General features: G+C 36.1%; 1 pseudogene; it reads right to left on the bottom strand.

The window, feature by feature from the left end:
• Nucleotides 1–4510: 4510 nt before the first annotated feature.
• On the bottom strand, nt 4511–8247 carry LOC119193045 (annotated as a pseudogene).
• Between the last annotated feature and the right edge of the window lie 5 nt (nt 8248–8252).

Here is an 8252-nt window from a genome sequence, read left to right as displayed (position 1 = left end):
TGCAAACTTTAAAATTGTTATTGTCTTATTGTTGTCAAAATAATCTTAATATACATCAGATGGATGTTGAAACTGCTTTTTTAAATGGTAAAATTTTATCTGAAGTTTATGTAAAGCAGCCAATTGGTTATGATGATGGCACTGATAGAGTTTATAAATTAAATAAAACATTATATGGTTTAAAAGAAAGCCCTCGGGCTTGGTATGAATGTGTCAATAAGTTTTTAACTAGTCTTGGATTTCAGAGAAGTAAATATGACTTTTGTTTATATTTTAAATTGGATACTAATGTGAGTGTATACATTTTGTTATATGTTGATGATTTGTTAATATGTTGTAAAGATGAAAAGGTAATGAGTAATATTAAAACAAACTGTTAAGTAAATTTACTATGAAGGATATGGGTAAAGTTAAAGAATACATTGGAATACATATTGATTATGATTATAAAAGAATAAGACCATGACACTGAGTCAGGAATCATATATAGAATCATTAGCTAAGCGTTATAATATAATAAATACAAAGTTATATACTACACCAATGGAAGTAAATCTTAAACTAGAAAACTGTAATATTAATGAGAATGTAAAATATAGAAATTTAATTGGAGCACTTTTATATATTAGTTCAGGTACAAGACCAGATATATCGTTCAGTGTTAATTATTTGAGTAGATTCCAAAATTGCTATAATGAGACACATTTTAAATATGCTTTGCGAGTACTTAAATATCTTTACTTAACAAAACATATAGAATTAATTTATAACATGAATATAAATTCTGATATGTTAGATTGTTATGTAGATGCAGATTTTGCAGGAGATATTGTCAGTAGGAAATCAACAACAGGATTTGTAATTAGACTGTTTGGGAATGTAATATTTTGGAAATCAAAGAAACAGAATTGTGTAACAAAGTCATCTACATTTGCTGAATACATTGCGCTGTCAGAAGCTGTTACTGAAATTAAATTTATAGTTTGTTTAATTAATGAGATTTGTCAGAAAGATTGTACACCTGTAAAAATATATGAAGATAATATTGGAGCTCAAATTATTGCTAAATACGGAAATTTCACAAAAAATTCAAAACATATTGAAGTTCATTATCATTTTGTTCATGAAAGTGTTAAAATTGGTTTAATTGATGTTATAAAAATTGCATCTGATCAAAATATAGCTGACATTTTAACAAAACCATTGGGAAGTAATAAATTTAATAAATTTAGAGATATGTTAAAGTTGTTGTAAAAGTAATTTATCTTTCAGATGGATATTATGTTGAGATAAATATTGGTTTAAATTGTTTAATTAAAAGATGATAATTGTAATATAAAAAAAAAAGTTACAATTAATATGTTATACTGAAGGTAATGTTTATAGAGCTATTGTTTTAATTTAAAATACTTGATATGAGTAGTGTATGATATGATTTAGTTAAAATATAAATGTAAGGAGGCATGTTGAATGGGTACATTTATATTTGTTTAGGGTAACATTTGTTAATATGTAATTTAATTTGTTTTTGTGGCAACACGCCTCCACTTCCTTCTTCCTGTCACGGGCTGCCGGCGAGCAGCCACAATAATGTAGTTCTTTAAGTTTATGTTTAAGATATCAAATTAAATAACAGTGATCCGTCATAGTGGTTTTATTAACACACATTACCTCCTCCAGGCACGTCTAGAAAGAAATTATTAATTTTATTCGGGTCATTAAGGTTCTCAGGTGCTGTTAGATTTTTTTACACTGTTATCCAACGAACAAGTACGTTTCAGATGATTCCACATTTGTTTAGGCTTGTCTTTATTATTATTTATATAGAAATTAAAATATGCACTCTTTTCTCTTTCAACACTGCTATTTACCATATTCCGAAGACTTTTGTAATACTCTTTGTGCGTATCCTTGCCGGAGGTGCGTGCTCTGTTCAGAGCTGAGTCCCGAAATGCCATCATAAATTTAACCATGTTAGTTATCCATGGTGTAGATTTGGTCTGCTTTTATACGTTTAACTGGAGCGTATAGGTCGTAAAGATTTAATATCATTTTGTTAAATAATTGCACTTTATCGTCAACATTCGATAGCTGTAATATTCGGAACCATGGTAAATTATGTAGTTTACCTAGAAATAATTCTTCGTTTATAGAGTTTATTGATCGCCTAAGTATATATTGAGGTTTTCTTTAGGCTTTTTAATATTAAACTCAGATAATACCATGGCGTGATCACTAAGTGCGGGGTTATGTAAGACACTTACTACTTTGCATAGCCTAGGGCAGTCTGTAATTATTAGGTCGAGAAGAGAGTTAGATCCTTCGACTATCCTAGTAGGTTCATGTACTATGTTCTCTAGTCCTCTCTGAGTACAAAATTTATTATTTCTCTGGCAGATGTTGTTTGTGGCTGCAAGAGATCCATTAAAATCAGTCAGTAAAAAATATACCTATAATGAGAAAGTATTCAGGGATTCACTCGGTGCATCGATTGCAGTACATATGGAAACTGATTCAGGCCTATACGCCGTGCCCACTATTAAGTGACCTTTACCAGGCAGAGTTAATTCTAACCATAACTGCTCGAGATTGGATTCGGGATGAGGTCTAATTCGGATTCGCATATCTTCTTTCACATAAGCCTACGCCGCCTCCTCGCATGTCGAATGGTCTAGGCTTATGCTTCATTATATCCTGGAATCTTAAGAGCAAATTTCTCCTCTCCAGACTTAATCCAAGTCTCATTTAATGCTAACAGGTCTGGATTATGTCTTTCCACACTTGCTAAGAGTTCATCACGTCCAGTATTTAAAGAACGCATTAAGTAGCCCTAATTTCAAATGTGAGTTTTTATCGCGAGTCATTTTTAGAACTATAACTGTATATTTTAGCTGCGTAAATGTAATTAACACCCACAGCATATTGTAATCCCAACTCAGTAGTTAATCTTACATGATTCATTATTATGGAAAAGTATATTTGCATTTCTTGACTCAGTTTAGGTTTAAAGATAATTTTAGATAAAACAAAATTACATGTAGTAATTAGAACTAAACGATTAAATACATGAAAATTATTATCAATTTTATATGATTCATCATTATGAAGAAGTATACGTGCATTTCTTGGTTCCATTTTGGTTTAAAGACACTCTTAAATAAAACAGAATTACATGTGACAAGGACAGCATAACGACTTAATAAATGACAATTATTAAAAAGGTGTACAACGAGTCGAGGAATACGAAAGAAACAGCAATGGGACAATATCATGTCCTGTATAATACAAAAATGATAAATAGTTTTACTTTTTAATATCATCAGATCTAACCATATTAACGCGAAAAACCCTCTCAAGATCTTCCTCCGAGCGTATACGCTGCCGTTCCGTACCATTTTCTCGTCTGGAGTATATTTTACCTTCACGTGTCCATACAAATCGCCATTTAACCCGTTCTGCTCTTTCACGCGCCTTCTGAAACAGTTGCCGATTGCATTTTGTCAACCTTTCGTTTACATAACAGGGACGTGGAGTACCAGCGATGCCCATGTCAGCAGTAGTGAGCCCGCGGCGTACGCAAGCCGCTCGTAATAAGGAATCGCGGAGGCGCGCCGCGTTAGCCGCACTGCGATGGGCCGCGGACGCAGCGACGGCTCGACATCCAATTTAGCGCGCAATAGGCCCACACGCTCCGCATACACAATATCATGTTCATCTAGAGCAACACCAACTTTTGCAGCTATCGAAAGTACGATGTGGGTGGTTCCTTCCCAGCAAATTCTGGAATGCCTGCGATCTCAATATCGTTCTTCAGCGAAGCTTGATCGCGATCTTGTATTTCTTGTTTCAGCTGGACGATCGTTGATTCCAGTGCCCGAATTTCAAAGCCTGCCCCATCCATTATTTTCTCTTCCAGTGACTGGATTCTGGCCTCTAATTTGTCAACCCGAGCATCATACCTATTGAGCGCTTCTGTCAGTTCTCTAACATATTTCTAAACTGACACATTTCCAGTTGAGTGGCCCGCAATTCAGACGCAAAGTTATTCAATTCGTCCGCTTGTGTTTTGTTTATTTCTTGACGGGACGGAGACGGAAGCAGGACCGATTCAGGTTTAGGTGACATCATTGGTTTTACGACGTTGCGTTACATTGTAGGAAGTGTCAATATCTGATTCAACGATATCGGACACAGCACAATTTCGTCTTTGATTTTATCTGCGGTATTTGTAGTCAGCGTGGATGACCATATTCCGAACATTCAAACTTGTATGAAGTAGGTATAATCTTGTAATAAATCTACGAGTCTTAACTTAAGTTTATCAATCAAGTAAACGTGACCAAGAGTCATCAAGGAATTTAAATGCAGACCGCGCCAATACAATTGCATAACGTGCGGATTTTAAACGATAATAGCGTCAAAATAAGAATAGCTCACAATGTAAGTATCAGCGTGAAAGCTATTCTGAAAGTAGGTATGTCTAACTTTTTGTCTGACTCCGCAATCAAAAGCTGTACCAGTCTCGTGTTCTCATTCATGAATATGCAATTATAAGTATTTAAACGTGACTAATTGCAAACGATTGATCACGTAACTAAAAGTATGAAATACTTACAAGTTGTGGTACAATCTGTTGATGGCCATATTTTGGGTCCTCTTTTAGACAATACACTCGACCGCCTTCGACACACTTTTGCATGTATTCGCCACGATCAACGTCGCTTATATCGGTGTTGAATATTTTCTTTTCTTCATCGTTCAGGTTTCCTTGAATGCTGTCATAGTTTGGACACGGGAAAAGACCACGGACGCGTCGTGAAATACTGCAGAACTTCTAGCCCTTGACTAATTCGGTGTTGTATTCTCACCATGCTACAAGCATTAAAACCACAAAATAAATTATGTTGAATTATGATGCAGTCTCAATTCAAAGTAACTTGCAAATTTCGCTACTACAACGTAACACCATATACCTAGTCTTGCCATAAATATTGTAATAAAGAAAAATTGTTAACTGCAAAAACATTTATTACTTTTACAGTGTGTCAGTTTAATACATAAATATAAAACAATTAAAAATATAAAAAGCTTATTCGAAGTGGTCTCCATTGGCTGCAATACAGTCCTTTAAACGATGAGGCCAGTTATCAATAGAAGCACGCACTCTTTCCATGGGAAAATTCTTCACTGCCAATCGTATAGATTGTTTTAGGGACTCAAATTATCATGGCGTTTAGAGCAAGCTGTACTCTCTAAAACTGACCACAAATCATAATCCAGCGGATTAAGATCGGGACTAGACGACGGCCAGTCTTCAGCTCTGATGAAGTCCGAAACGTTCGATTCCAACCAAGACTGCGTGGACCGAGCTTTATGACCCGGCGCCGAGTCTTGCTGGAAGGACCATACTTGGTTATTGAACATGGTGATGTTAAGGGGCTTAACTACCTTCTCAAGAATGGTATCTTGATACACTTGTGCCGATGTTTTGATACCTTTTCACAAAAATATGGCTCAGTCACTCCTTCATAGCTAACACCCCACCAAACCATCACTGAAGTCGGATAATGTCCACGTTGCACTCTGTCGACTAATTGGGAAGCTTCCTTAGAGCTTTGAGCATAAATACGGTCATTTTGTTTGTTAAAATGTTGCTCAATTGTAAAAATTTTCTCATCCGTAAACAAAATTTTTCTGTGACCTCCCTTTGCGTACCGCTTCAGTAGTTGTTTCGATTTTACCATCCTATTCTTCTTTAAATTATCAGTTAAGAAATGGCCAGTGCGTCTCTTATAGGCTGCAAGTCCTAAGTCATCTTTTAAAATACGCGACATGGTTCTAGGTGCTATCTTCATTTCCCGAGATAAAATCTTTTGCTTTCGGACAGGATTTCTTCGAATTCTTTCCCTTACTGCTTTGACCACCTTTTTCGTACGAACACTACGTGGACGGCCAGATCTTTTCTGTCACAAACAGAGGTCTCATTGTACCTATTAATAGCCCGGTACACAAACATTTTACTAATACCAAGTGTATGGAGAGTTTAAAAATTGCATTTGGCTCCATACCTACTTTGTGTAATGCTATCACAGCGATTCGGTTCTCTTTATCACCCCACACCATTTTAATATCGCAAAATATTTTACAATGTATTGGCGCCAAAATGAGAAAACACAATGAACAATCGTATAAAAATGACAGATTCGAAATTCAAATGTAATATTTTTTTATAATTAAGTGTAACAGTATTTATGGCCAGACTAAGTATATGAACACCATCACACATAAATATGATTATACGTTTATCAATTATAATACTCACAATCGCTTTTGTCCCGTCAAGAACAGGATGAAATCGATACAATAAGCCGGTACCAAATGGTAAAAAATGCGGCGTAATTCGTGCAAAGCGTAATTGGTGGTTATGTCTCCGTTGGGATACCAAAGGGGCCATGACAATGGATATTTCCTTCCGTATGCTTTTGCCACATTCAGAACTTCGCCCCATGTCGTCGGTTTCTGATGGCCTATGTTCACGTTGTAAACAGGAATAATGTCAAGTCTAAAAATTACAACACACTTTTGTTGACTTCATGATTCAACTTAGAACCGGTTACAGAACTACATAGTATAAATAATAGAATGGAGTCTAATTAAAGTCAAATTAGGACGGTTTAATAAATACTAAGAAATTAATGTACATATTTACAAAGATCTGACTTTATTTTAATGACCAGCCGCTCACCTAATGTTATCGATTTCTAAAGGACAATTTCGGGCAAATCATAGGGACAATTACGGTTAAACAAAAACAACAAAGAAATGTATTTCACGACCTAGGCATCGAACCCAGGGCTTCTCATCCTACCTATCTGCTATTAATAAATAAATTTTCAATGGTTCAATTTACTTTTCCATCCTTGTTCCTTCCAGCATTCCAATGGCGATGATAGCATTGATGGCTATGTCCACTGGTATCACTTGTGCAGTGAGAGAGCCGTCACACAGCATTGTGCGGATAACGCCTTTGCCCGCACCTAGCATCACACCCACTGGCCCGTTTAGGTTATCCACCCATCCAGGCACTGGCTCCTTTAGCGAAGGACACACTGGAAGCATGAATTCAGATAATATGCAAATTTATCAGTCAATTGTATCCGCAACTACGTCACGGGTAGGATAGGAATAGGGTTAATGACAATAGGCGCAATAGTTATGCTCCTGCCTACCCCTACAGCAATGGTAAGGCTCCCGCCTTACAGTCCCGTGTATATTGCTTACTATATATGTTTGTGTTATAGATACAGGACAAGAAGTAACTAATACAAAATTATGCATAAGTTTAATGCATAAGTAAGTTCTAAATAATGTAAGTCATAGTCATAGGTCGTTACTGCTGGTATCCCATATTCGCTGACGAGTACGAGAAAAAAACATACGAATACTTTCGACTCTTACTTAAATTATTTTAATGGTAGGTATTCTAAGTGTATTAGGAAACGTCTCGATTACAAATAGCGATATGCGGATTCTTGTGGTTTACTCGCGTCATGTAATTTTTTGCTCTTAGATTGACTACTGAATGGAATATTCAGTATTAATATTGAATAGAAGAATGGCTGATGTGATTTGAGTTATGCGTTACAATCTGGATTTTCAGATGTCATAAAAATACGATCTACACGTGATGACATAGTACTTAACAAAATATTTAAGTCGTGTATCGTATATAGGTAATATCTATTAATGACTCACAATAGTAGTTCGATTTTCTATTACATTAAGTATATCACAAATATATGTCCATATGTGTTAAGCCTTAGCGATTAGTCGCGTCGAGTGCTAATCGCGTCATAGCATGGAGGCGCGGCGGCGCGGCGCGACCGCTGCCATGCCGCGGTGGATGGCTGCGAAACGCGGCGCGCTTTGATTATAATCTAGTCCTCAAGACGCATCAAATATATATTCTTATTAGAATCAATTAGTCTCCTAACGTAATTATTTGAGTTTTTTCGGCGAACCGAAGAGACATGAGTACAACAAATCAAACCCATTATAAATTTCATATTGCATAACAATTATTTTTTTGGTAGTGTGTTGTGAAAACTCAGATATTTTACCAATGCTTGGACGAGCGATGACAATCGGCAGATGTTTGTACGCTTCTACCACCCTCTCCGCTAGCCGCTTCGAGTAAGTGTAACAGTTTGGATGCGGGCCAAGAAGCGACGGTGTTATTAATGCAAGTTGCC

This window comes from Manduca sexta, unplaced genomic scaffold (assembly GCF_014839805.1).
Source record: "Manduca sexta isolate Smith_Timp_Sample1 unplaced genomic scaffold, JHU_Msex_v1.0 HiC_scaffold_3556, whole genome shotgun sequence".
In the NCBI taxonomy this organism is placed as follows: domain Eukaryota; kingdom Metazoa; phylum Arthropoda; class Insecta; order Lepidoptera; family Sphingidae; genus Manduca; species Manduca sexta.
The sequence above is the reverse complement of the archived record's forward strand: the minus strand, read 5'-3'. Positions and strand labels throughout refer to the sequence as shown.